This window comes from Acomys minous (assembly GCF_964271855.1).
Source record: "Acomys minous genome assembly, chromosome: 10".
NCBI lineage: Eukaryota > Metazoa > Chordata > Mammalia > Rodentia > Muridae > Acomys > Acomys minous.
The window spans coordinates 109,997,726-110,023,931 of record NC_140491.1 but is presented as its reverse complement, the minus strand read 5'-3'; the positions used below and the strand labels follow the sequence as shown (position 1 = coordinate 110,023,931).

The window sequence follows — 26,206 nt, the reverse complement described above, 5'->3', positions numbered from 1 at the left end:
TTTAAAGCAAGTGTATATTAAAATCTTCACTTGAGAGTGTCGGAAAGATGGCTCGGCAGTTAAGATTCTATGCTGTTCCAAGGAGGATGCAAGCCCAGTTCCCAGCGCCCATGTGGTGCCTAATAATTGCCTGTGACTCCCATTCCTGGTGATCTGACACCCTCTTTTGGCTTTTCTCTGTGGGCTCCTGCACACACATGGTGCACACGAACCTACACGGGCTCACATACATGCACATACATTTTAAAAATCCTCATTTGATAAATATCTCCAAACCTCATCAAAGTGAGTTTGTGATTCACACACCTCCTTAAATTTGATTTTCTGTAAGTCTCTCCGCCTTCCTAAGATAGAACTTATCCAGCTGTTCAGTCCCGATACAGCGGTGCTATCCTCTTTCCCACATCCAGTGCCTGTGTTAGCTCTGCAGACCTTCTGGAGAGCACCTCAGCTCTGTGCCCACCTCCACTTGTAGCTTCTAGTCCCATCACATCACCTCCCGTCAGCCTTTCCCCTTTCTCCAGAAACAGTGCTGCGGAAGCACGTGAGGGCATTTGACGGCCTGACGAGCATCCAGCACCGTCTCACAGCTCTCAGAGCAAAGCCTGACGCCGTCCCTCTGGCTCTGAAAGGCCATCTCTATCATTTACCCTCATTTACCCTCACAAAGTTCTGGCTACCTTGACTTTATAGCTTGCCTTGCCTAGGGACCTTTGGACTTTCTCATTTCTTATTCTAGAATGTTTTTTTCCCCCTTACCTTCACATACCTAACTCACTCTTTTTACTGGGATTGCAGCTTAAATGTCATCACTTTACAGAAGTCCTCCATAATCTCCTCATCCAAACAGCTATTCAGTTTCCATCTGCCGTAACAACATATTTCAACCCACGGTATAACACCTTCTTGACCTGATACTTCTTTTCTCCGTATCCATCGGTTATTATCTGTCATACCCCCATTTAAATGTTGGCTCCATGAAACGGGGGGCCTAGTTAGTTTTGTTTATAAAGAAGAAAGGAGTATGAGATTCGGGCAAGACCTTTGGGGGTTCAAGTTTATTGGCATGTCCTATTTCTGAAACTGGGGGATATGTATTATATATACACATATGTATATATTATATGTACACATATAACACACACATATATATCACATTATATTCTTCTACCTTACAGAGTAATGTGTAGTTTGATGACAGGAATATGTTCTAAAAAAGATGCATCATGAGTTGATGCCATCATTGTATGAGCACCGTAGAATGAACGTACATAAACTATGATGGTTGTGTAGTCACCGAGAGGTGGGTTTTTGGGGGCATATATGGTCTGACTGAAAAGAAATGTCATTGTGTTACACATGACTATGTATGTGACTATGTATATGCCATTTTATAGTTTCTGTAAATCTTTTATCTTACTTGTGATCTAATAGTTATGGCGATTTGAACACTAACGTTTGCCTGCTTGGATATTTAGAACCGTGCCACTCATCCCCCCTCCACACGTGCCGAAGCCCTAGCCCCCAACACTTCAGAATATAAGCTATTCAGAGTAGAATTGCTGCAGATGTAGAGAGCTAAAATGGGGTTATACAGGCCTAGGATAAGTCCACAATACAGATGATGTATTTGTAAAAATACAGTTATATGAAGGCAGAGATATAAAGAGAACGGCGTGTAAAGACAAGCTCAGAGTGAGCCTTTAGCAAGCCATGGCAACCTCAGAGTCGCCCAGAAGCTAAGGGAGAAGCATACAGCAGATTTGTTCTCAGGGGCCTCAGAGGAAACCAACCTTGCCAGTACCTTAAATTTTTTTTTCAGACTTCTGGATTCCTGAAATAAGAGGAAATAAGTTTTTGTTGCTTTAAGCTACTTAATTTGTAGGGCTTTGTATTCCCAGGCCCAGGGAAGTGTTAGGTACATGTTCAAAGGTGACACACGCAGGTTAATGATCGAGGGCCTTTCTATGAGTGGGAAATAGGACGGAAATGGAAGCAGCAATGAAATTGAGTTCTTTTTCTGCAGCCTCCGATAACGCACATAGTATCACACAGTGAGTCTGAGCCAATCCCCAAACTAAAGATGCTTTAGAATAGACTGGAGTACATGAGGAAATTAAATAGCTCGTTTTCCCCAGGAATCTCATTGTGATTGGCTGAATCAATCACGGAGTCACATTTATAGCTATTGTTCATAGCATGTCTGGTACCATTATAACCTTTCAGATCTTATTATCCTGGTAGATGTTGGAAGAATCGTATTTACATTGATTTCTAGAAGGCAGAATGTTTGAAAGCATTGGTGGTTGCCAAACAGAAGTGATTGGGTTAGTATTCTAACTCTTAGAGATGGCCAGATGACGAAGGCAAATCTTATTTAAATATAATTGGGTTTATGTTACCCACAAATCTGAACCATACCTGGAAACGCTCCTGTATGTCAACCAGAGGCAAGGGTGCGGTCAGAGTAAGAACAGTACCTAATCTTTTAAGGTCATGCTTAACAACAGAGGACATGGGTCTCTGTCCTGTTTCTAATATAAAACAATCACTCAAACTGCCAGTGGGTGTTATGGTCCCTCTTCTACTCAACTTGCAATGGACATTCAATGTAAATATTCAGTGATGTTCCTAGCATTAGAGTCTTACAGAATGTGGAAAATCACTCATCGGTGTTCATTGCTACATGGTCTCAGGTATACTTGAGGTATCCTGACTTGGTCAAAAGATTTTAGATGGGCAAACATTTGGGCCAATGATGACACACAAGATCTCCTGTCAGATAGGAGTGACTTCTGATTTATACATGGCCAAATGATCTTGCTACTGCAGGCTGGGGACAGGTAGAGTACAGTGTTGGAGAGAAACATATTCAAGTCTGACTCCTGATTCCCGATCACATCCCTTATCTATTAGCCTTTGAGTAAATTGTTGAACTTTCTGGGTTTATGATTCATTATTTGTAAGTGGCTATAATTGTGGTACACAATTTTCAGCAATATTGTTAGGATCAAGTCAAGGTACTCTGAGAGGTAAAGTGGTTATCACTCTTACTAGTGTTGCTTTTACTTGCCCTATTCCCGGCAACAGTGATGGAAACAGAGTTGCTTGCAACCCCGCTTTGGACCCACAACTGTGCTGACCTCATCTGCCATTATGGTCTGGCCTTTGCTGTGTCTCTGTGAACAGCTGGTCCTTCTCTCCTCGTTTTCTTCTCTTCTTGCATCAAGGGTTGAGTGCTGGGAAGTTAATTGGAATGCACAGAGGCATTTTCAGATGAAGCTGCCGCTCAGATGCATAATAACATTGCATCCTAGCATCTGAAGGAGATCCTGGCAGGGCTTCAGGGAGGAGGCAGAGCCACCAGACACCAGAAAGCAACCAACATGCCTCTAGGATACTGAGGGGGCTTGAAACCATGCCTGTATATAAGCTCATAGAAATACTTTGTGAGGCTAGATTGGTGAGACCAGGCTAGCCCACTAACCTTAGTCGCAGCCTCCTCCGTGGTCATAGGAAGTTAACTTTTAATTTTTCTCTGTCTTGTTCCGTCTTTCGCCTGGCCAATGTCAAACAGAACATCCTCTATGTAAAACACTCTGTCCTTCTTGCAGGAGAATTCAGACAGAACCTAAGCACAGGAGATGTGTGGCAAGAGTCTGTATTCAGAGTCTGTTGTAACAATACCAAAGTTGATGGCTTGCTTTTATGACCAACAGCACGAGGTGAAGCTTGAAGAGGAAGGCTCTTTCCTTGTCTTCCTCGGTTTTCTTAGCCCCAGACACACCTCGTCTTGTAATCTCTGTGCCTTTCTTCACTGAGGTCTCTCCTTATACGTGTACCACAGGTATCTTCATCTGTCTGTCCAAGTGTCTCCTTTTGCATGGGCACTCCACCTCCTTCTGTCTCCCAAGTGTTAGGGCGACAGGCATAAATCACCATGACTGGCTTAGAATTTTGACATAGTTTTTGAGGGATTAACCACACACACTATAGCTCCTAGCATACCTTTGTCCTATTTGTAGCCCTTCGGTAGAAAAATCATGAAATCGTCTGTCCTCGGGCTTAGAAGCGTGCTTTATTCAAACTCAGAATTTATCACCACACGTCAGATCCAAGTCTCTCTACATCCCTCTCTCATTATCTCGTACTTTTAAAGCTTAGCCACGGGGGTCAGTGGATGTTATATGTACCTTATTTGAGGTGCTGTTTTAATTCATGTGTTCATCTTCTCTTGCTCCTGTAGCTGTAGCTGCCAGCACAGGCCCTAAGGAAATAGTTCTCAGAGACACCAGTGCATCCAATAAGCCTCTAAGAATAATACTGAGAATCAGTGGGCAAGGCATTCTAACAATCCCCAAATGTGTTTTTAACACTGTTATTGTTGTTTTTAGCATTGAATACACTTACCCAGGAAATCCAGGCTTCTTTCTGAAGCATTCCAACTGTTGTGTTTATACCCGGTTGCCACACAACACTTGCTCCTACTGTGTTTTAGTTGGCAAGGGCTGGAGGAAGGGTTTCTGTAGCCAAGTAGCCTCAGATAGGGAATCTTTCCAATCCCTGGAGACCTGGCACAGTCCCAGAATCAATAGTTACTGAAACACAAGCCAACGCTGTCTCATCCAATGCTTCAGCTAACCTTGGACCAAGCCCCAATTTAGACCCTAAGCCCAGATAGGAAGAGCCAGCTGAAAAAACAGAGCCCACCCACGGTAACAGATAAATAAGTAAAAACTGCATATTTTTTTTCCATCAGGGAAATGGGGGAAATCCTACAGAAGATATATTAAATTATGCATTCCCCTTTCCACTGCTAAAAAACCTCAAATGTAGCCGTGTTGCCAATCTCCTGAATTAAAAATGGATAAACACATCCAGTGCTTTACTATCATAGCATATTATCTAGAATGCAGAGTTCAGAATTATGTCACCATCAAGGAGCGGTTTTCTTACTTCCATACATGCTTCGGAGACAATGAAATAGAAATATAAATTATTTAAGTAGCAGGGTGTATATTTCACCTCTTTCTCCATGGGATACATTATGCATCAACTCTACTAGCTCTGAGCAGAACATCTCCTATGCCCTTGGACTCTCAGGTATGTAAGTCAGATGTGTTTGTACGTGGCCAAGGAAGGCATTGTTCAGCAATCATGGTCCACTGTGACATTGATGTAAAAACAGTACAGGGGCTCCGCAGTATTGTGTGCCTAGCAGATGCAAGGCACTGAATTCAGCCACTGGTACCATACACACACACATAGTGTTATGGGCATATATGAATAGTGAATTTCGTCTTAGAGGAAAAAGTGAAAACAGTATAGCACTTTCTTCTATTAAAAAAAGAGGGGGGGCTTGTCTCACTGGTGCTCACAAGGATGACTATAGCACAAGTGTGGAGTCTGACCAGCAGCACATGGCTATGTGTGCCTACACTAGGCCCTCACTTTATTCTTTTTATGTGAATAGTCTTTTGTGCATGTGCATATGGTGTGTGTGTGTGTGTGTGTGTGTGTGTGTGTGTGTGTGTGTGTGTACCTGTGTGTAGGCAAATGTGCGTGCAGAAACCAAAACCTGGTTTTTGTGTTCCTCAACTGTCTACTTTGTTTACTAAAGTGAGGTCTCTCACTGAACGTTAGTCTAGCTACCCAGCATGCCCCAGGGGTCCACTCTCGGCCTCCACAGTGCTGGGATGACAGAAGTCATCACACCTGCCTTGCTCTTATGCAGGGGATAAGGATTTGAACTCCAGTCTTCAGCGTGAGGTTTACTCACTTACACTGCACGAGGCTTATTTTGTCCACTGAGCTATCTCCCCAGCCTCTTAAGTGAACACTTAAAAAAAAAATCAGCTCAGCTGTGTCCTCAAGAGTCAGATGGGTACTGGGTCCGAGCAGCCTATTGTGAGTACTCTAATACACTTGCCACGAAGAGGGAGGGCTTCTCTTGCGCGGCTCTAACTCTCTGTAAGTGCCCTAGGGCACAGTGGCTTCAAGCATTTCTGATCCACATTCTCTGACATCCTATCCAGGGAAAAGTGGCCCTGGTTCTCTTTCTGACCAATCACCACCTTACGCCTTTCAACTAAGGATGCACCAGGAGCTAGATTTATCATGGAGATGGGGTGGAGAGAGGCTGCAGAGAAGCGAAGGGGGTCAGAATCAGGGAGGGTGAGGCCAAAGACAGGGAAGGGAGGAGACACAGAACACATCAGGCTTTATTTGGAAATTGCGCGCCTGGACTCAAACGGAAAATAGGACCAAACACCCTGATTAAAAAAATGTAATACATGCTAAGAAAGTCGAAAGTAATTTACACCAGGCATTAAAGTGTTTTGCGTGAGAATATAGTATGATGTACACAGCCCAAGAATTACGTCTTTCATTAAAAGGTTTGCAACTCAGTGTGCTGTGAGGGAGCTCTCGCCATTTTTCTGTCTTGGTGATGGCTTTTTATTTCAAACACTGCCTTTGCCTAGCCGACTTAGGAATGCAAATGCGCGGGGACCACGCAGCCTCCTCCGAGTTTTAACTTACTGTCACCTCTTACTAATGACTTCCCTATTTTACCTACTCGTGTCCCAGGTGAAAGGTGAACAGTTATACTGCCATTGCCCCTCAACCCCAGTGTACCCCGAACTCAGCTATAAAGTAAGCTGTCAATTTTTTTCTTCATTATGCAGAGTTAACACTTGCTAGTTCAAAGCCCACGTGAGATTACGCATCAAGGATGAGATACATTAAGGCTGGGGATTAAAGGGAAATCAGTTACATGAAAGAAAGGTGTTTTCGCTACAAATCTTATGTGCATGTGTCAGGAAGTATATTCATTGCCTACTTGAAAAAGAAACCAGGACAACTCCCAGAGACGAATACCTGCATCTGGCCAGCTTTTCCAAGAGGACGTTTTCTGTTTGAAGTTGGACTGAGGTTGGGAGGAAAACAGCTTGTGCTGGAATGCAGTGCAACTTTTTTTTTTTTAAATCAAAGTGTAATTCTGATTTTAGGCACAAGTAGAAACCAGAAGAAAAAGTTGATTCATCCTAAACAGACAGGGCAAGAACACTGGGTTTAGAAGTCAGACTGACAGACGTGGTGAGCTGCTACCAGATGTGAACAGGTGAAATTTCAAAGTCCCTTCCAACTCGAGGATTCCATTTCTTTATTGATTGTTGCCTAATTATCTTCAGGGATTGGCTGACCTGCTTGGAGCAGCTGTCTTCTGCTTGGACACAGATCTACGTGCTGCTCAGTGTGAATCAGGGGACCTGCAGTGAGTTATATGCTTTTTTTAAAAAAGGAATTATTCTGTTTAATTCTTGAATCATTCCAGAAATTCAGAGATTCAGGGGGTCTGCTGTTTATCATCCTTATCACAGTGACTCACCATAGAAGTTGGGCCATCCTTTTTGATAGCTAGACAACTGACTTTTCAAGTCTGATGCAGTTCCGAATACAAAACCAGTGCAGCCAGATGCTACACAGTATCTGGTGGTCCTTTGTATAAAATGGCAAAACAAGCAATAGCTGTGTGGCGCTAGGCAGTTTACAGCATATAAAAGGAAGGCCATGTGCAAATTAAATGTGTCCATATTAATTTGCAAACTGCCCGTGTTCGGCAACAGGTCTGGCTTTGGAGACCAAGTGCCTTCTCATCTCTATGATACTCCTCATGGCCTCACTGCTCCCAGCACAGTGTCTGGCATGTGGGATGGGTTTGATAAATGTGTCTCACACTGAACTCAGGCACATTCACCTCTCTTTCATGCCTCTCCTAAAGTGCCCTGAGCCTGCTGGTTCCTGAACATTAGAGTGGGAAGGTCAGAGGGGCCAGATCTTCCCACGTGTTTCTGGCTTCCCCACTCTCTGATCAAGGTTTGATAAGGCAGCGTGTTATCTGAGGCCCCGAAGCAGATGCGCACAACTCATTCTGCCTTTAACTCCGTCTGCTAAAGGACTCTGGAGGTTTGGGCGGGGCCGTGCGATCTGTAAGCTTTGAGTAAAAGCTCTCTTCTGGAACTTGCTGAATATTTATGTGGGTAAAAGAAATAGTGAAAAAATACTTCTGTCTCATAGCTTTGCACCCAGCTCAGTCATTTCATCATTTCCATCTGGCTTTGCTGTTGTATAACAAAACATCAAAGTGACTTGGCAAGGCTCATCCCACAAATATGCTTTCATTGTCTGTGTCCCTTCAGCTCTGTCCTGTCAGTAAAGGAGAATGTTTTATTGTGGTTACTGTCACTTGTTTCATGGCAAGAACTAACCTAGCAACTGTTCCTAGCCATGAATAAATCTAATGGTTTTATAATTGGGGAGGAAAAAAAATATGTATTAACCCTTTCCTTTGGACTGGTAGTTTTTTTTTTTTAACGCAATCTTCTTTCTAGCGATCATTGAAGGGTCCATTAGTTTACTCATGATCACAAGAGTTAGTGAAGCTAGTGACTGGGTGAGGATTTGCACTCTGGCCACTTGACAAGGGCACCTCAGCATGCTCTGCGGAGTGTAGCTCATCAGAGATACAAACTCACTAACTCCTAGTTCTGCTTATTCATCCTGAAAAGGTTCCATCACTTGGTGTTCCTCTCTCTTATAAGAAGCACCCAGGCTTGACATCTTCTCTGGTCGTTCCCCTGCAAAATGGCTGCATTTGGAGGCTGCAAGAGTGAGGCTGAGTGAGAGTTCTTTTGTAGCCCAGATGTTACCATTAGTATGTCCAACCTCCCTAGCACCTCAGAGGCAGCTCTGTCCAGAGGACTCTGCCAAGGCAAACAAGAAAGCACTACGCCCGCTGATAGATACTTTGTTGCAACAGCAGCAACAACAATGTACAATCACTTTCCAACTCAATGCCTCTTACTCTCGTCGATGAATTCTTTTCTAATCACCCCAAAAAGTATTTAAAATTACAAGTCAAAACAATGAGCTAACTAAAACATAAGAGAGGTGGAAGGGCCATAGCCCAAAGGGCTGAATAACGCTGCACCTAATATAGCCTTAGGCTATTAAACAAAAATGCCAGTACTAGGGTGTGGGATACTTCCTCATGAGTTGTTGGTCAGGAAGACCATAGAAGTTCCCAAAACAATACAAGCTCTTGCTATTTCTCTTAATTACTGAAGACGTCATACACTCTGGGTGCAAGATACAGAGAAGTCAGACTGAAACTGAGCTGGAAGGATGCTCCCTGCAGGCCAACTTTCAGAGTGCCAGGTTGCAGGCTGCAGGTGGGTGGGTGGGGGTGGGGGTGGGGGGGACGAGGGCATCAGTAGCCTTACTTAGCTGAGAATATTACACACTATAATGTGTATCTGTCATGCAAGATGTGCCCACTGGTAAAATAGTGACTTGACTGTTATGGGGGCAACCAAGTGCTCCGATTGACTCTTGAGGCTCACTCCACAAGAAGAGATTTGTGTCTAGTACTGTAAACATGGTTAGAACCCAGTGGCTCAGGAGTCCTTATTGTCCATAGAGAACCCAGTAACAATGTTTATCTAAGCTAATACTCACTAAGTTGCCTTCTAAGTACTTAACACTTGTATCTATGGCAGCGTATGCAGAGCAAAAGTGACAGTTGAACGCCCAGCTCTACACCTGACCTTCACCCTACCTCCCCTAAGGCTAGGGAACAACATGGAAGAAGTGAAGAAAGAAGGCAAAAGTCAGAAGATAGGGAGAATGGCCGTCTTCCTGGCATGGCAGAGGCCGTGCTACCATGATCTCACAGCAGCGGTTACTTGTAGCAGACCTCACAAAACTGGCCTAGTCAGTAACAGAACAGGACAGACCCACGTGGCCCCTGTTCCTCCCTGATATACAATGGGCTGCTGAGATTTCGAGTGAGGGGCTAACAGTCTCTTTACTTGTGCATTGCTGATGAGCAATACACTACGCTCCAATAGATAGTTCCAAACTCCAACCCACAGTCACTGGCTGAACATCTCCCCTCCCCCCCACACCCCCTCCCATGCCACCAATCAACCAACCAACCAACCAACCAACCAAAATAATGAATATAGGAAAGAGGCACACCAGCTGTGTTGTTGCCTTTGGAATGTCATCTCTGTGCCTTGTCCTCTGCTTGTGTTTCAAGTCCCTATTCAGTGGCTGTCATGTCCTAGATCCCTGTGGATGACCATGCCACAGTGTCAGTTAGCACAGCCATGTGTACATGTCACACGTGTGTCCTGTGCAGGTGTCACTTGTGTGTATCACCACATTTGTCACGTTCTGTTTCAGGTAGCTTCTCTATGCGTTGATCTCTGCATTCGGAATGTGAGTATCTGGAGGGCAGGAGCTCTCTTAACTGCGTTTAGTTGTCTCCGTGTATGGCCTAGGTTTGGCACTTGAATAAAGGGCAGCTGTAGAAAAGAGAGGGCGATTGTCGCATTCTTTGTCTCCCCTTTATCACCACCTATCCTAGAGGATAGTTTTTAGGAGTCATGGAATTGTATGTGCATCAGAAATCGGAGGAATAACAGTGGGAGTTAGAACACTTTTCTAAAGTGATTTTCTTTTTAAATTAAAAACAGAGCCCTGCTTATTCACTGATGGCAGTGGGGAGACTCAGTTCAGGTTATAGGCTTTTGCCCAACAGTCTACACTGGGACATAAACAAGGGATGGATTTATTGTGATCTTTCACACTATTTTTTAATATCACTGCCAGACTATGCAGGCATCGCAGCGAGGCAGGCGGATGAGAACCAAACATAAGATGCATGACCAAGACACCAAGAGACTCATCTTTTTCGTTCATTTTGACAGGGGTGACCTAGTGTTAACTACATATTACCTACTAGTAAATGTCTTGTGATGTATTTCGTAAACCTTCTGTTTTAAGATACCACATAACTCCAGCATGTGTTCATTAAGCCCTTGTTACACAACCAATAGGCTATTGGCTATCAGGGGAAGGTGAGTAAGTTTGTGGATTAGAAAATGGACATGAATAACCTTATACTATAGTAGTAATATACTCCGATGCCTAGAGGGCAAGATACGGTGGTCTTTTAAGTGCTTTTATTTACATAGAGTATAATTATTTCAAAGTTAATAAATTGGATAAAGGCCATGTTCAGATCTGTCTCACAGTGACAGGGTAATTGATTAGGACCTGGTTTCATTTTCAAGGTCAGAGTAAATAAAATGGGCTCACCAGACAAGCCAGCAGAAGTAGACAATTGCTCCAGTTTATTTGTGTTTATAATTTGCAGTACTCAATGCTTGTATCGACGAGAGTTTTTCCTCATAACAAATTATGCACAATTATCAATAGGAATCCAAAGAATGCTGCTAAGGTGTGAAATTACACAAACCATTCCACTGCAGAGTAAAGGCCCTGGAGGTGAACAGCATATTGAATTTTTTTGAAGGAAAATTATGTGCTTGTGATGTGCCATTTGATGAAGTTATTGTCATGGAAAATTAAATCCCAGCTTGAAAGAGATGAATAAGAATACGAATAGTCACCATGAATTTTCACCTTATGAAGAAATTATGCTTTTCTCCTAATCCTATGCTGCTAACTACACGTCAAATTATGTATATGTACACATAAAAGTGTTGTAAATACACCATATTCTTTGTATTAGTTCAGATTCATGTCAAGGGAATTGCTTCCTCTGTGTATTTTATAGGACACAACCATTATCTAGTTTGGTATTTCTTAACGTTTGCTTCATGGCTTTCTACATTGAAATCCTTGTTGGAAATAAAGCTTCCCATTGTGGAAAGTGGGGTATATCTTCTAGGTCAGGCTGGACTTGAACTCCTTGTGTGGTGAAGGGTGGATGACCTTTGAACTTCTGATACTTCTGTCTGTACCTAGGTTATAGGCAGATACCACTATGCCTGGTGTATACAGTGCTGGGAATCAATCCCAGAGCTTTGTGCATGCCAATGGCCAAGCATTGTAGCACCTGGCCCACATCCCCAGCCCAAGCTTCCAAGATTCTCATGGTGACCTGATGAATCAGAATCTCAGATTAGCCTTATGATGAGCCAAGTTAGGGAAACACTTGTCAGGCTAATTGCTAGAAATACAAATTAGGGGGCTGCACCTCAGACTTAACGGATCAGAAACTCCAGGGAGGGAGCCCACTGATCTGCATTTGTAACAAGCCCCCCTCCAATTAATTCTTATGCACCATGTGTGTCTGAGAGTCACTGGAGTAGCACGTGCCGTGGTAGGTGGCTTAGACTGTCCCTTCACTATTTCAGTCATCATTCTCATTGGTTTCAGGAATATTGTCAGCTATTGTCTCTCAAGTGAGTGTCCTCTCGTTGTCCCCTGCAGAACAGACCCACTTAATACAGCCACAAGTCCTCTCCAGAGCATTCTGCATGCTTAACTCATCTATGGCTATAAGAGCATGCTATTCAAAGACTTTCCCTGTTACTCCAAGTGGGGTGACTCTGGAAGGCCACTACAATCTAGTTCCCCATTGAATCTACTACAGTGTTTGCCATGACTATGTGAGACTCCTCCCTCTACCCAGACCCATTGCTGTGCTCCCTCAGAGCCATTGTCCTAAAGCCAGCCTTGATGATGCACTATCTAATGTTTCCAGAGAAACTGTTTATCTGGCTCCTCCTGATAACTAACATTTAAACCAGCGGTTCTCAACTTGTGGGTTGTGACACCTTTGAGGGTCACATATCCTACATCCTACATACATATCAGATATTTACATTATAACTTATAACAATAGTAAAATTACAGCTATGAAGTAGCAACTGAATGATTTTTTTATAGTTGGGGTCACCACAACATGAGTAATCATAGGGTCTCAGTGTTAGGGAGGTTGAGAACCACTGGCTTAGACCACATATCCAGATGTTGAGACGCTCCATAGCCAATACTCTGGAATGAGCTCAGATGACAGAACAGGGCAATCTCCCTGTTCTTCGTATCGTTTCTTTGCGGCCCACTGAAGAAGGTTCTGTGACCATTAGCCACCCACTCAGAATATCTTTCCTGCCCCTGTTTCCTACTGGGTCCTCAGAGAATCCTAAAGCCTCAACGGGATTTAATGAACTTTTCTCCACCTGCAAAGTCTTCATCACTGTGTAAAACCAGTTCATTCCAAGAAAAGGGCAACTACCTTTAGTGTCTGGTGCAGGAGTTTAAAGTTAGTCTGTCCTCCCACTAAGATAAGTATGTTCTTGAAAACTGAGCCACATAGCCTGGCTTGAGCAAAGGACCTGCCCTGACTGTGGCAAGCCTTCTTTACTCCTTGTCTCATATCACAAGGACATCTTTTACACTCAACATTATGGTGCCCACCACGTTTCACCATATCCCCCTCACCCCCGTTGCCTCTTACCTCGAAACACTTCTGCCTCAAGCTACTCATCACCACCTAATCCCAACCGGGCTTTTGGTCCATAAACCTTTATTTATGTTCTCAGCCACTTGACCTTCCTCAAGATTACATGTCAGCGTCTGTCACCCAGGGAAGAGGCCAACTCAATGTGCCTTGTCAAAGCAGTCTCCCCAGATCCCCACTTGAAATAACCTCTAAGCCGTCTCTCCAGCCCTAAAAATGATTTTTAACGATGTGTGTATGTTTGCTCATGTGTGTGTGTGCCCGTGTGGGCATGGCAGTGCCGATGCCGATGGAGACCAGGGATGTTGGCTCTATCTAAAGCTGGAGTTATATGCAGTTGTAAGATACCTGCTTTGGGTGCCAGGAACCAAACTCTGGTCCTCTAAAAAAGTAAGAAGGTCTCTGAATGCTGAGCCATCTTTTCGGTCCCAGTAAATATTTCTGAATGAATGAATGAATGAATGAATGAGCGAGCCAAAAAGCCCATGCAGGTTTTGGAGGAGAAAACCAAGGTTGGAGAAGAAGATAATTTTCACGAATCTTTAGACCACAAAGTGAGGCTGTCAGGTCTCCAGACCTTAAGCAATACATGCATCATACCCACTTTCCTGGTATAAGACCAGGTATAGCTGGACCGCAGAACAGGTGCTGTCATTACACATAGCACTGTTTCTCTGTCATGCTGATTGATGTGTGACAGGTCTGCTTCTATGTGCTCTGCATGTAGAGACACATGTAGTATTTGAAGGGGAGATAGGAGAGCAATTGCCTTAAGTAAGACAAATCCCCATGACAGAAGAAAGATCAGTCACTGTTCCCTGGTTGTTAGTGTGTAGCCAACTGAGTATGGCAAGAACCAGGCTTTACTGTCTAGGGTAAGTCTCCATTTTCTGTCACTAGAATAATCCATAGCTTAGGGCTGGAGAAATAGCCAAGTGTATAAAATGTGTGTGGTACAGACATGAGGATTTGAGTTTAATCCAATACACCCATGCAACAAAATGGATTATGCATGGTGGTGCACATTCGTAATCTCGGAACTGCGAAAACTGAGGCGGGGGGTCCCTAGGACTTCTTGCCAGCCAGTGAGGGCCAGGTAACAGTAAGGGAGCTAGTCTCAAAAACACAGATGGACTGTGCCCAAAGGTTGAGACTGCTGACCTCTGACCTCTACATACACACCGCGCTGGATAGTTTTATGTTAACTTGACACAAGCTAAAGTCTTCTGAGAGGAAGGAAGCTCAATTAAGAAAATGCCTCCATACGATCGCACTGTAGGCAAGCCTGTAGCGCATTTTCCTAATTAGTGCTTGACGTGGGTGGTGGCACACCTGGGCTAGTGGTCCTGGGTTCTATTAGAAAGCATGTTGAGCAAGCCATGGCGAGCAAGCCAGTAAGCAGCACCCTTCCATGGCCTCTGCATCAGCTCCCGCCTCCAGGTTCCTGCCCTGACTTCTCTCAGTGATGGGCTGTTAACCTCGAAGCATAAGTGAAACAAGCCCCTCCCTCCCCAAGTTGCTTTTGGCCAGGGTGTTTCATCACAGAAATGCCAACACTCACTAAGACACATGTGAACGCACGTGTACCCATACCTGCGCCCAAATGCACCCCACAAACAGTTTAACATAAAAGATGTTTACTTCCTACTCAAGTAATAGTGCCATGAAGGATGGACAGATTTCCCTTTGTGGCAGTTGAGAAATGCATACTTCTTCCGTTCACACTGTAGAGTTCTAGCATCCATGAAGACCTTATGTTTATAGGGACAAAGGGGAAAGAAGGCTCCATAAATATCAAGGGAAGAACGTACATACCTCACTGCTAGGAACTAGCTTGCAGCGTCAGTCAGATAAGAGTGGGAGTGCTTGGTGTTTCCCAGGAACGGGAAGGTGGGGTTGGGAGGGTGGGGGTAGGGGTGGGGTGAGACAGGTGGCAGGAATCTGAGGCCTGCGCACTCAGCAGCAGCGGCACCCAACAGCTTAGTCATCCCCACTGGAGGCCTCCCCTGCCCACTCCTTTTGTGGTGTAAATCATAAACCCTGCAAAACTGGACAATATCATAAAAGCCACAAGATGTATCCAGCGCCATAGCCTTCACTTATCTTAGCTTGTTAAGCAGAAAGATGGGAGTTTTGTCTTATTTTTTTTTTTAACAGGAAAACAGTATCAGGCAATGTCACATAATATTTCAAAAATAGAATTTGTCTTTGTCAACCAGGTAGGAAACAACAAGAAAACACTGGATGTTCTTTTTAAGAAATGATTTGAAATTAATTTCAATTCCTTCTGATAGCTCTGTAAAAAGGAGAAATATAGGCCTCTGTAAGTTTCTTAATGTAGATGGCTATAGTAATTTAAAAACAACAAATAATAATAAAGCAATGATTCTATCACACTGCCAGTGTGCTCAGCAGCAAATAGTATATTTTTAAAAAATAAATTTGTCACCACAATAGATGCCAATGACTAAATTCTAGGTACTTCCTTCAGATTAGAAAGATTCATAGTAATGTAGTCATGTAGTTCAGAAAGTTATTTACCGTGGCAGAGATAAAAATAATAAACATATAATTATTCAAGGCCTACTCAGAGCCTCCTTCCCTGCCAGCCTCCCACAATCACTCTTATGTAGCAGAAAGAATGGGCAGGGTAGGATGGTGGGAAGAAAGCAGCCTTGGAGATACAGAGAGAGCCTGCCTTCGTCTACACAAGCGCAGATACAAAGCTGATTCGATAAAGTCAGATGATCAAAGAACAGAAAGAACATTCTAGAAGACCTTCAGTGGAAAAGGAAAGGCGGAGAGCTTTTGGGAAGGGAATGGAGTAGCCACTATGTGGGAGGGACAGTAAGGACAGAGTTCTGGTAAGGAGGCATATTGAGGCATTTAGCTTCTCACTAAGTACCGTTGCTGGAGGGGACCTCACCTCAACTTTCCACACAGCTGCCCTCAGCTACACAGAGCAGTGTGTGTCAGCTCCACTTCCTGTCTTCCAAATAGCAAGCTAAGCTAAGGGCCTACAGCCACCACAACTCTAAGAGAGATATCATAATTGGCTCTCTTTTATAAACTAAAAGCCAAAGGCATAGAAGGGCTACCTAACTTTGCAGGAGTTTACCAGCTAATACCTGACACAGCTAAGAGTCAAGCCAAGGTGGTCTGGCTTCAGGACCTATGCTCTGGACCATGATGCTTCACTCCCTCCCCGACTGTCACTCTAGTTAATATCTGCATCCTATGTCACGAGGCAATTGAGGATGGAGACTAAACTCTGAGTTGGTGTATCCCACCCTGCACTGCACACACGGCAGCAAGTGCACATAATTCCACTTGGGCAATATGCTCAGGAGTTAGGGCTGCTGCCTCTACCAGTGATGAATTACATTGATGGCACAGGTTATGGAAACCCTGTTAGCACTAAAAAAAAAAAAAAAAACAAACAAAGAAACAAAGAAAAACCTCAAGACATCATGTTTTAACACTGTCAGTTTCTGGAAGTGTCACACACACTACAGGGAATGGAGTGTGTAGTTCCACTTTACAAATTAAGCAATCAAGACCAAGATGATAAATCCAAAACTGCTCCAGATGTTTGTGCTGGAAGCATAAAGTTGTATAGAATTAGGGCTAAACTGTACATTATTAAAACTCCACCCAAACCCTTTCAGAAAAGAAGGCTATAAAGTTCAGAGACAGAAAAGTAGTTGTACTTGGTAATGATTTCCTTAGAATCTAGTCTGGTTTGCTTCTTCTTTTATTAACAGGAGTATGGCTAGAGTTGCAAATGGTAATTTTTTTGCAACTTTAGCTTGTTTTATACTACTGAGATTATTATTTCATTTCCTAATGCAATTAATACCCAGTTTTCAAAAACACAAAATGCAAAAAATAAAAAAATAAAAATAAAAATAAAAAGCCCCAAAAAACCAAATAAACAAAACAAAACAATTCAGAAAAAACTTTAACCTTTTGATGTCCTCCTGGACAATAATCTAGGGGCTAGGGGAGCTTTAAGAACATTTTTCTGGGTGTCTGTGACTGTCTCATGAGGAGCACTGCACAAGCATCTGTCCACACACATCCTAGGTGTCTTCTCTGGGCTCCCCTCTCAGCCTCTCTGGAACATCCTTTATCTTACGCGGGGACATGGTGGAGGGCAGCTGCCTAGCGCTGGACCTGCGATTCCAAGGTGGAGGGAGTCCAAGAGTGTTCTCAGTCCATTAAGCAATGCCGTTTAGCTGAAGGGGTTCATCTATCAATTGCGCTTTTCAGCCAGCAATCTGTTTATTTACAGGGTTAATTACGTTTTCAGGTCACCTGGGCACTTCTCCGAGATTTTTAATAAAACGAGTCCTTATTTTATTTATCGCGCAGTATATATTTGTTAAAGGCTGCCCAACTGCCCAACATTGGAATGGGGGTGGGGGGTTGGGATGGCAATTATTTATAAAAAAGACAAACGTGAGCTCTACCTCCACAGTGTCCCGAGTTATCAGCCGATGATCAGGATCTCAGACATCCATGGCCGCAGCAGATTGATTTGACATTGCAGGTAGCAGCCATGTTCCTGAAACAGAAAGTCGGGTATTGATTTCCCAGTGCTTTTATGACCCATTTAACAACAGGCATTTTGGATTGGTTATCTCTTAGGTTGCAGAGAATTCTCCTGCCAGCCTCCTTCTGGGCTCTTCTTAATTATCTTCTCGGAGGGATGGCTGAGAATGGACATTCAGCCTCGGCCTTGAACACACACGCATTCTCCATGTACAAGAGGCTCACATGACTTGTGCGCTTAGACCAAGTCAGCTCCCACGGAGGGCGTTTAGACCTTTTCCATGGTAACTGCCCCACTGCGTGAGGGGGAGGAGGTCCATTGGATCTGTCTGCTAACAAATTCTCACTAATTGACATCAAGCCAGTTAATTTCTACGTAATAAGTGTTGAGTGATTCAAGGACTAGCCCAACCAGCCGGGGCTGGGACCTGTTCAAAGACCCATTTGGGTCCCGGAACGGAACATTTAATGTTTTGCCAAATTTTCAAAAAATGCCGGGAGTGAAGAAGAGAGGTCTTACACTTCAGTTCTTTGGGTTACTAATTATGTAGCCAGGGCTATAACGAGAACTTTACAAATCATTATTTCCATTAGGAAGGTGTTAGAACCCACGCCACGCAGGGAGCCCCCTCCTTTTAGCTGGGCGGCTGTTCGCGGGGGGGGGGGGGCGGCAGGGGGGGGCGAGCTTCAAGCCCAGCTTCTGTTCTGTTTCCTCAGCACTTGGAAGAGAAACAAAATGGGCCTAATGAAAAACACACACGGGAAATGCTGTATTATTCCATCACCCTCACCTACTGCGCTCTGGCACCCCTCCGTGATTAGGGGAGGACTTTCCCCTCCATGAGCGGCCAAGTTGGGGGTGGTATGAGGCCGCTACATTGCCATTTCCTGTCAATTTCCTCCTCCACATCTCCCCACACGCCCATCCCTCTCTCCCCAACACTACTAGCACCGGCCACAGTCGCCTCTGCTAAGTTGTGCCAGCTTTAAAAGCTGAGAGGATGAAGCGCTGGAAACTGGGGGGCACCGACCACAATCAACCTCTAACCTGGGTCGCTGAAAAGCAAGCCAACCCCACCGAGTGGACCCTGACCTCCAAGTGCTGAGCAGCGAAGCTCGCTGGGAAAACAGCGGGCTGCCTTGTTTGTTTTGGAGGGAAAAGGTGCGGAAGTCAGTCAGAATATTAATTCCCACTGTAATCTTCCCACGTGCATTTTCTCGACTTCTCACCAGAAAGGAGAGAGATTGGGGATAGCAGACATTCCCCAAACCTCGTTGGACCATTAGCCCCTTGAATAACTCCTTTCATTAAAAAAGTTTCCCTATTTCCCCCATTCCACACACACAGTGAAACCTGCATATAATAGACAATGCATTTATTCACACAAGATTCAGCCACCACTAAATAACCCAGGCATCGGTCAAGCAGGTATGACTACCCAGGAAATTAGACTGGTTTTGCCCAAACCGAACAGGGCCACTATGCTTGTGTGTAGGAAGGAATTCGTGGCAGCTGGCTCCTGCTGTTATGAGGTGATAACCTGGAGACAGTCCTGTGCCTTCCACACAGAAGATGCTAAATAAATAACTGGTAGATGTTCAGTGAGTATCTAATTGTAACTGCACACCACAGGTCAGATGGCTAAGCTGCCACCCTAGTTTCGTGGCCTTCACAGTGTGTTCCCACACATCCTTTCCCTGTGCCACTGGCGTTAAAATAGAAAGGACCCTTGAATGTGGCTCTCTGGAGTACTATTGAGGTTTCTCCCAGAAGACTAGCCAGCCAGAAGACTGCTAGCATCTGCTGAAGAACTGTTGATGAAGTGGCCCTAGGGTATTTTTATTTAAATGTTTGCTTGAATGGATGGCATCTGCTCAGCAGATACTGGTTAGGCAGATCAGTGAACGCGTGTGATATTAGTTCAAGAACTGAGGCAGTTTATGTAGGAAGCTTCCGGTAAGAGGTGATCGGGAGGCAGATCTGCCTGTGTGCACAGCTAGCCCTGCCTCAACGCAATTCAGCAGTGAGAGGTGGAAATAGAGTGTGTTATATAACCCCCCACCCCCCACCCCCCATGGAAAAAAGAATTGATTTGGAAAAAAAATTCTCGAAAGGATTTTGACATGAACGCACCTGCCCCAATCGATGATGCCAGGGTTAGATTGCTTGTGTCTGATGTAAACTTTTGGGGGATCTGATCGTCCCTGATTATTGATAAACCATGACTATCCTGAAGATGATAAATGAATGACTACGATGAGAATGAAGACAACTTTTAAGGCGAATGGGCTTTTAAGAAGTGAAAATATTGGGGGCTGGAGAGATGGCTCAGTGGTTAAGAGTGCCTTCTGCTCTTCCAAAGGTCCTGAGTTCAATTCCCAGCAACCACATGGTGGCTCACAACCATCTGTAATGTGATATGGCGCCCTCTTCTGGCTTGCAGGAGTACATGCAAGCAGAGCACTGTATACATAATAAATAAATAAATAAATAAATAAATAAATCTTTTAAAAAAAGAAGTGAAAATATTAAAAACAATACAAACCTTACCAAGGGATATGTGTTAAAGCATTGACATCGAGGACAACTCAGAAAGGCAACAACTACAACAACAACAAACCACCTAGCCAAGTTGTGGAAAGAACATACCTAGGTGACAGACCATTGCTGCCAAGGAACAGAAGTAATAGCAGACATTTTGGTCTGGACCATTACAGCGGTTTCTACTCTATTCAGAAGCCACACCCCAGAGCAACTAACTCAGAAGCCCCAGTGTTGGGAGGCATGCACAAACATAAACAGTTTTAAAGTCCTGATGTCATTACAGTAAGCAGCCAAGTCTGAGCCACTGTGATGGCATCAGAATTAGCCAGAGGCCTAGGAAACTCTAGCTTCCAGGGCCCAACCTACAGTTTATCATTCACTGGGTTTGGGGTAGGCCCCAAACTCTGCGTTTCTAACATGCTTTCTGTTGCTGCTGCTGCTGCTGCTGCTGCAGCAATTTTAGGAACTCCATTCTGGACTAGGGGCCCACCTAAAGATTTGGGCCCTCCGAGTCCAGTGGTAATTCAGAAAAAAGACCAAAGGGGGTTCATTCTTGATTTCATGATGGGATTACACACACACATCATTCATGGTTTTGTTTTTTTGTTTTTGTTTTTGTTTGTTTTGGTTTGGTTTTTCAAGCCAGGATTTCTCTGTGTAGCCTTGGCTGTCTTAAACTCGCTTTGTAGACCAGGCTGGCCTCAAACTCACAGTAATCCCCCTGCCTCTGCCTCCCGAGTGCTAGGATTAAAGGCGTGCGCCACCATGCCTGGCTCTCCCATTTATGGTTTGCTCCTTAGTTTCAAGGACAGCATGAAGCTACATAGACTGAAGGTCAGCAGGGAGGCAGAGCAGCTGACGTCACACCTATGACACTGCTTCCTAAGACCCTGAACAAGAGCATCAAGGAATCCTACTCACCTCCATAGCATTTCAGCAGCGACCGAAGGAGTCCATTAGAAGATTTAGAAAGCAGAACATAATGTCAGTGAGGAAATGAGAACGGCTGGCCTTAGAATGTGCCAGAAGTTATGCTGGGAGTCGCAAGCTCATGACTTTCCTTCCCTCACTTCAGCTGTACAGCAAATGAACTACAAGCACACCTTTGCAATTTCTACATGAATTAGTGTAAGATCTGTGTTTGTAGTACTTAAAGGTCGGTAATAAGTACTATAAACAATAATATTTATTCAAAATTATTGAGAGAAATTCAGCCTTTAAGAGGTCCTGGAGAAATACCTCAGTGGTAGAATACTTGCCTGGCATGCACAAAGCCATGGGTTCAATCCCTAGTGCCACAGAAGAAGAAGGAGGAAGAGAAGGAGAAGAAAGAGAAGGGGGAGGAGGAGCAGGAAGAAGAGGAGGACAAGGAGGAGGAGGAGGAGGAAGAGGAGGAGGAGGAGGAGGAGGAGGAGGAGGACTTAAAAAACTCCTCCTTTATTATGTACGCACTGCTCTGCCTGCATGTACACCTGCAGGCCAGAAGAGGGCACCAGATCACACCATAAATTCAAACTTAAAAAAAAAAGTGGCTCTGAAGAACTGCAAAACCGGATAGACTGGTTGGTTACCACACAGACTACTGCTAATTCCTAGCTATCGACTGAAGGAAGAGCTGCAGCCTTACCTCCAACACCACCGCTCTTCTCATTATCAGTGAATGCAGCCATGTGGTACAAGGAGCCATCACACAGGCACAGGGAGCAACCCCTTCCAGGGCTCACGTCAGCGTGGCTGCCGTCTGTCTCCCGCCACTCATCCACTGAGTCACAGTGGCCTCTCACAGCTCAATAGCTGCCTTAACCACTATTTTTGAGCACACGTTTTCCAATAGAGTTAAACAAACTACTTTTTCTACAGCTTTACAACAAGAACTATAGCCGTGTCTTCCCGAGTATCTGCTTTTGAAAAATAAGTTGGTGGCCCGGAGAGATGGCTCAGAGGTTAAGAGCGCTGACTGCTCTTCCAGAGGTCTTTGAGTTCAATTCCCAGCAACCACATGGTGGCTCGCAACCATCTATGATGTGATCTGGTGCCCTCTTCTGGCCTGCAGGTGCACATGCAGGCAGAGCAGTGCGTACATAATAAATAAATCTTTTAAAAAATTGGTAAGCAGTGAAAATTATGTAGTGAGGAGATTGTGAGCCTGTTTATGATTTATGGAGGACTATGGGTGTCTGACCTTAGGAGATTGTCCCTAGTGCCATACTTTTTTCTCATCTTTAGTGATAAGAGGTGGGCATACGCGCTGGGTAGTTTTATGTCAACTTGACCCAAACTTGAGTCATTTGAGAAAGGGGAGCATCCATTGAGAAATTGCTCCCCAGATTTGCTTGTAGTCAAGCCTCTGGGACATTTTCTTGATTAATGATTGACATGGGAGAATCCAGACCATTGTGGGTGGTGCCACGGATGATATAAGAAAGCAGGCTGAGCAAGTCAGTAAGCAGCACTCCTCCATGGCTTCTACTCCACTCTCCTACCCTGAGCTCCTGCCCTGCTTCTCAGGATATTGAACTATAGGCTGTGAGGCGAACTAAACCCTTCCCTCCCAACACCTTGCTTTTGGTCATGGTCTTTATCACAGCTTAACTAGGGCAGCATGTAAAGATCAATAAACTTGCTCATCAAGACTTGGGCTTGGGAAACATCTTTTTAAAAAATATATTTTATTAATTTATTCATATTACATCTCAATTGTTGGAAACATCTTATATTTTAGAAGTTTGTTGCTAGTTAAGAGGGCCAGAAAGCACAGAAAGTTTTAATTAAGAAAACCATGGAGCTGGGACTGTTTTGTAAGTGGAGGTCTGAGCCCCATGTGTGAGAAGGCAAAGGCAACGCATTTTGATGGTCACGTGTTAAACACGCGGCTGTAGGATATATGCTTAAATACTCTTCATCAATTAAATCAGAATGTTTAGCAATAAAGAAATATGGGTAACTTTCCAATTAGCTAGATATTGATCAGAAATTAAAAGGATGATTTTTTTTTTAATTTGAAAAGTTTTGAAGGAGACAGGGCTTGGAGTGGGCTCAGTGGTTATGAGCAGCTGTTGCTCTCTTAGTGGATCCAGGTTTGTCTCCCCAGACCCACATGGCAGCTCACAACCATCTGTAACTCCGACTCTCTCTTCTGACCTCCATGGTCAGGCACACACATGCTGCACAGACACACGTGTAAGCAAAACACTTATACACACAATAAAACAAATCCAATCAAAGGAAGAGTTTTTAATAATAATAATAATAATAATAATAATAATAATAATAATAATGGTATGTATGCATCTAATCATTGTCCTTGGACATGATTTATAAACTACAAAAGTCCCCTGCATTCAGTGCGTGTTGGGGCAGCATTTGTTGGTTTGAGGGGGGGGCGTCTCACTGTATAAGCCTAGCCAGTCTGGAACTTGCTATGTAGACTGACCAGGTTGGTCTCAAAACTTGAGGCAGTCCTCCTGCCTCTGTCTACCAAGTGCCATTGTGAGTGTGCGACACCTCGCCCAGATCTACATCCTTGTAAGATGACAAGACTTCACTTTAGTAGTTGATTCTGTTTGCTTCTTAGTGTCAGATTAACCTAGCGATTGCCAACCGGTGGCTTCAGTGGGTGGGATCTAATGCCTGTGAAAAGGAAACAGGCCACCAGGATGGTACAGAAAGAATAAATGACCTTCTTTCTCCCTTAAGCATGTTAGACATCCACAAGGTCAAAGCAGTTAGCTGGTGTCAGATTTTGCATGAACACACTTTTCTTTTAATAGTATCCTCCCCAGACTCCATAACACTGTGGGAGTTTTTCCCCCCTTTTCTGGTACTTAAAGTAAGATTAAAGTCCAGCTGATTTCTTTCCTTGGCTCTGCCCTTCCCCCTCCAAATGCTTAATAACCACAACCCTAAGATTTATGGTGAGCGAAAAAGAAAAATAAGTAAATTATCTGACTGAGGAGCCGTTCTTCCTCTCTCTGGCCATACAGACTATTTTAAATGCTGCTAGCAGCAGTCTAATTAAAATAATTTCTGTCACAAGTCCGTGAAATATGTGGCCTCAGCCCAGCTCAATGTTCTCGAGCAGGAATGACAAATCTCTGCTTAATTGGTACTTAATATGATGGCGCAGGGTTAGCAGTTCTCCGGGATGAAAGGAGATAAGAACAGAAAGTCCTTGCTTGGGGCAGGAAGCCCTGGAAGATGAAGAGACCAAACGGTGCTTACCCCCAAGCTGTTCCTATCGAGAGCTGTTCTTTTGGCCATCATTTATGAAATAACAGACAATTAATGCACATTTTATGGCTAGCTCGAGTCCTAATTAAATACAACTATGTGCAAAGAATGCGAAGGGCCCGACATCCAGAGACCAAAATAAATACTGGCAGAATCCTGGTGGCCCTGCAGCCGTAGCTCATCTCGTTTTCCTATCTTAGGGATAAGCACCTTGGGGGAAGGCACGGCCTGCTTCTGAGGTACAGACTCAAAGTTGAAATCCGCAGTGCATTTTTGTAGTATTTGGGAACTACAGGAAGGTGGACAGGCGATGGCCCGATGTGACTTTCCCATTGAAGTCACAGCACTACTCTTGGTGTGTACAGGGTTTCCTTCCTCCTCTTCTGCTCCAGCGCTCAGGTCTTGTGTTTTAACTCATTCTGCAAAGTGCACCACCCATGGCTTTGTTTTTCCACTTACTATCACACAGAAACACATATGGTTTCATGTGTGTTCTTACGAGTGTTTAGTATACCATTACCTGTAACGTTTGCACACTATAATGAAGCAGGAAATAGTTGCTAATGTGTAACTTATGCCATGTCCTGTGCCCACTTAAGGACTTTGCATGTACGAACCAATCAAAGCACACAATAGCCATGCGTTAGGGCCTCTTGACATCTGCCTTTTGTAAGTGAGGATACGCGTACACAGAAAGGTGGTGTTGTCTAACGTTGCGCAGGGTGGTCACTAGAGTCAGGCTTTATAACAAGGCAATGCCACAATAAAAGCTATCTTTCAATCACCACCTCTGTGCCATCTCTTGGCTGCACTCCTGGGGTATTACTCAACAGCACTCTAGATGTGGGTTAGTAAAATATCTCTGTAAACATTTGGAACGTAACAAGTCTGTGTTTTGTGGATGACAATAGCTTCTCTGTGTTGTCACTGTCTTCTTTAAATTTAAACAACGGAAAGCCATTCTTAGCCCACAGTTTTCCTTGCAATAGCCACAAGGCAGATATAGATATGACCCATGAGCTGCAGTTTGCTGACCACTGCTCGATTTGAAAAGTATGCTAGACTAGCCAGGATAGCGGTACAAATCTATAATCCCAGCCCTCGGATGCTGAAGCAGGAGGAATGGCATTTGATCCTATGTAAGGAGACTGTACCTGGGAAAAAAGTTCATAGAGCCTTAATACGTAAGAAACAATTGAGATAATTAACTTTTAAAAGTTTCTGACACTGGAGGAATGAAATGACGTATTTGATTTGAATTATTATCCTTCCACTTATACTGTTGCCATGAATACATTACATATACATTCTGTGTATATGTACATATTTAATAAATGAACTAGAAATATTTCATTTCATCGAAATTTAAAATGTAAAGTAATTGTAATAAGCAGTAAACTCAAGGCCAACATGAATGTATTCTTTTTTTGTAAATTTCATAAAATTAATAGAAAGTCATACACTTCCGTTTATTTGTCAGTGTATACCTTTTGATCCGTCACCTAATGTTGTGGGTGCTTTGTTCACACCCTTTGATT

General features: G+C 43.9%; 1 long non-coding RNA gene across 3 annotated transcripts in view; it reads right to left on the bottom strand.

Annotated features, from left to right (window-relative positions):
• LOC311606638 overlaps nt 1-26,206 on the bottom strand; it is a 168,900-nt gene that overhangs the window by 80,922 nt on the left and 61,772 nt on the right. For all 3 annotated transcript variants that reach the window (XR_014782378.1, XR_014782379.1, XR_014782380.1), the window contains one exon: nt 17,812-17,906. This is a non-coding gene — a long non-coding RNA (uncharacterized lncRNA). The remainder of the gene's footprint in view (nt 1-17,811; nt 17,907-26,206) is intronic.